This window comes from Mus musculus, chromosome 13 (genome assembly GCF_000001635.26).
Source record: "Mus musculus strain C57BL/6J chromosome 13, GRCm38.p6 C57BL/6J".
Taxonomy (NCBI): domain Eukaryota; kingdom Metazoa; phylum Chordata; class Mammalia; order Rodentia; family Muridae; genus Mus; species Mus musculus.
The window spans coordinates 45,025,022-45,028,407 of record NC_000079.6 but is presented as its reverse complement, the minus strand read 5'-3'; the positions used below and the strand labels follow the sequence as shown (position 1 = coordinate 45,028,407).

Here is a 3,386-nt window from a genome sequence, read left to right as displayed (position 1 = left end):
TTCTGACTGGTGTGAGGTGGAATCTCAGGGTTGTTTTGATTTGCATTTCCCTGATGATTAAGGATGTTGAACATTTTTTCAGGTGCTTCTCTGCCATTCGGTATTCCTCAGGTGAGAATTCTTTGTTCAGTTCTGAGCCCCATTTTTAATGGGGTTATTTGCTTTTCTGAAGTCCACCTTCTTGAGTTCTTTATATATGTTGGATATTAGTCCCCTATCTGATTTAGGATAGGTAAAGATCCTTTCCCAATCTGTTGGTGGTCTTTTTGTCTTACTGATGGTGTCTTTTGCCTTGCAGAAACTTTGGAGTTTCATTAGGTCCCATTTGTCAATTCTCGATCTTACAGCACAAGCCATTGCTGTTCTGTTCAGGAATTTTTCCCCTGTGCCCATATCTTCAAGGCTTTTCCCCACTTTCTCCTCTATAAGTTTGAGTGTCTCTGGTTTTATGTGAAGTTCTTTGATCCATTTAGATTTGACCTTAGTACAAGGAGATAAGTATGGATCGATTCGCATTCTTCTACATGATAACAACCAGTTGTGCCAGCACCAATTGTTGAAAATGCTGTCTTTCTTCCACTGGATGGTTTTAGCTCCCTTGTCAAAGATCAAGTGACCATAGGTGTGTGGGTTCATTTCTGGGTCTTCAATTCTATTCCATTGGTCTACTTGTCTGTCTCTATACCAGTACCATGCAGTTTACAGGGACACAGTCCACCAAGGTGGAGAAGGAATGGAGGCTCTGGTACATGGCTCAACAATGTAGTTGAATGATTGCAACCTGGCAGTCCAGAAACATCATTAAGCAAGATTTTCTAAGTTCTATTAAGGAAAGGAGATATGTGTGTGTGTGTGTGTGTGTGTGTGTGTGTGTGTGTGTGTGTGTGTGTGTGTTAGCATATGCTGGTACCTTCTTTTGGTATTTGTAAGTTTTCAGTAAACATTTATCAAAGATACTAAGCTGAAATAGTCTTACTCTTCAGTAAGAAAGTGTAGTCAGGTGTGGTGCCACGTGCCACGTGCCTTTAATCCCAGCACTCGAGAGGGAGAGACAGGTAGGTTTGTGTGAGTTAAAGGCCAGACTGGGCTCTAGCAAATTCCAGGCTACATAATGAGACCCTGTCTCAAAACTAAAGTAAGAAATTGTGCAAGTTTTATTGTTTAGAATTCTGGATACTTCTTTAAAAGAATATACATGTCTAAGAATATTTAGAAAGGAATTAGCATATTTGATTAACCCGGACATTGACCATGTTTATGTCCCATGGAGACAAAACGTGCTGTGGTCACTTGGATTTTCATTTCATATTTATTGAGATGGCTTTTGTGATAGTTTGCATATGCTTGACTGAGAGAGTGGCACTATTAGATGGTGTGGCCTTGTTGGAGTAGGTGTGTCACTGTGGGGGTGGGCTTTAAGACCCTCATCTCCTAGATGCCTATAGCCAGGCTTCTGCTAGCAGCCTTCAGATGAAGATGTAGAACTCTCAGCTCCTCCTGCACCATGCCTGCCTTGCTCCTGCCTTGATGATAATGGACTGAACCTCTGAACCTGTAAGCCAGCCCCATTTAAATGTTGTCTTTCTAAGAAGAGTTCTTGGTCATGGTGTCTATGCACAACAATGAAACCCCTAACTAACACAGCTTTTAAAGACTTTTTTTGGAAAGATTTTATTTTGTGTTGCTTATATATGTTATAAACAAGTAAACAAATCAAACCTCTTTTATGTATAGAATCCAATTCTTCAGGGATATATATATATATATGTATGTATATACACACACACACACATTCATAGTGGTTAATTTCCATGCTTTTAAATTAAGAGTGACCAAGCCTACTTGGGTGAGTGGTTGCCTATCATGGGCAAAGCCATGATAAGTTAGATTCCTATCATTGCATAACATCGGGTGTGTGGAACCAGCACCCAGGAAGTGGGGGCAAGAAGAGATCATTCTTAGCTATATCACAAGTTCAAGGGCAGCCTAGGATACACGAAGCCCTGTTTTAAAAAGAAATTGAATAAGGATAGTTTCTAAAAGAATGTTCCAGGGCTTGCTTAGACAGCGCATATACTAAAATTGGAACTACAGAAAAATTAGCATGGCCCCTGTACAAGGAGGACATGCAAATTCATGAGGTGTTCCATATTTTTCTGAAAAGAAAGCTGGCTTTGCCTATTTCTTATTTAAAAAAAAAAAAACAAAAAAACAACTTGATGTAAAAGAAAATGTTCCCAGAGCTGGAAAGATGGCTCAGCAGTTAAGAACATTTTATGTTTCTCCTCAGGACCATGGTTCAGTTCCCATATGGGGCTCACAACTGTCTGTAACCTCAGTCCCAGGGCACCCCAAAACCCTCTCTGGCCCATGAGGACTCTGCGTGCACACTGGCACACAGACATCCATGCAGACAAACGCCCAGAGACATAAAATTAAAAGAACGTTGCACTCTCGTCTCTGGAATATATTCCCTAGGCATCTGACTTTTTAAACATTATTTTGCTATTGTCTATGTATTGTCTATGTTTGTCTGTGCAGTACATGCATGCCTGGTGCCTGCAGAGGCAAAAAGGCATCAAATCCCCTAGAACTGGGGATAGTAGTGAGCACCGGATGGCTGCAGGGAATCGAATCCAGGTCCTTTGAAAGAGTAGCCTGTGCTCTTGAACACTGACCGTTTTTTTACGCTAGTTTAATGCTTTTTGATGTACGTGTGAAAGCAGTGACTGCCACATCATGGAAGCTGCCTAACCTCATGATAGTTAAAGGGATGTTGGCTTCAGTGATATCAAAATTTAAAAACTGACCAGGCTCACTAGGCCCCTCCCTGCCTAAGTTAGTGTGCATGTATCTGTATGTGTGTGTGTGCATCCAGTCGTGAGTGTGTGTGTGTGCGCGCATGTGCACGTGTGTGTGTGTATGTGTACATACATCTGTCTGTGTGTGCGTGATTGCGTCTGTGCATGTGTGTGTGTGCGCGCACGCGCGTCTTGTACGTGTGTGTGTGTGTGTGTGTGTGTGTGTGTGTGTTGTTTTGTGGATGGATGCTGACACGTAATTACCCTCAGGAATAAGGTGTTTTAGGAGAAATGGCCTTGAAGCTGTAATTGGGCTGTAAGCTGGGAGTGAAAGGATTAGAAAAAAAAACACCTTTACAGATAAAACAGCATAACAGAGCCTTGAAGCCTTGGAGAAGAGCTTCCTTGTGGGTGAGCATAAGAGATGCGGGAAGCGGGCGGGCAGAAGACAAAGCACCTTCAAAGAAATCCCTAGAACAAAGAAAATACCCAACTTTTATAACCTTTGCGGGAACAGGAAGCTTCGTGTCACATGACTTCGTTCAACCTAGACTACAAGACGGAAAGCTTGGAAGAGCCGGGTAC

General features: G+C 42.0%; 1 non-coding gene across 1 annotated transcript; it reads left to right on the top strand.

Moving 5' to 3' along the window:
* Positions 1-2,054: 2,054 nt before the first annotated feature.
* Gm23104 lies at positions 2,055-2,156 on the top strand. The gene has a single exon (XR_003950780.1). It is a non-coding gene; the product is annotated as a U6 spliceosomal RNA (small nuclear RNA).
* Positions 2,157-3,386: the final 1,230 nt, after the last annotated feature.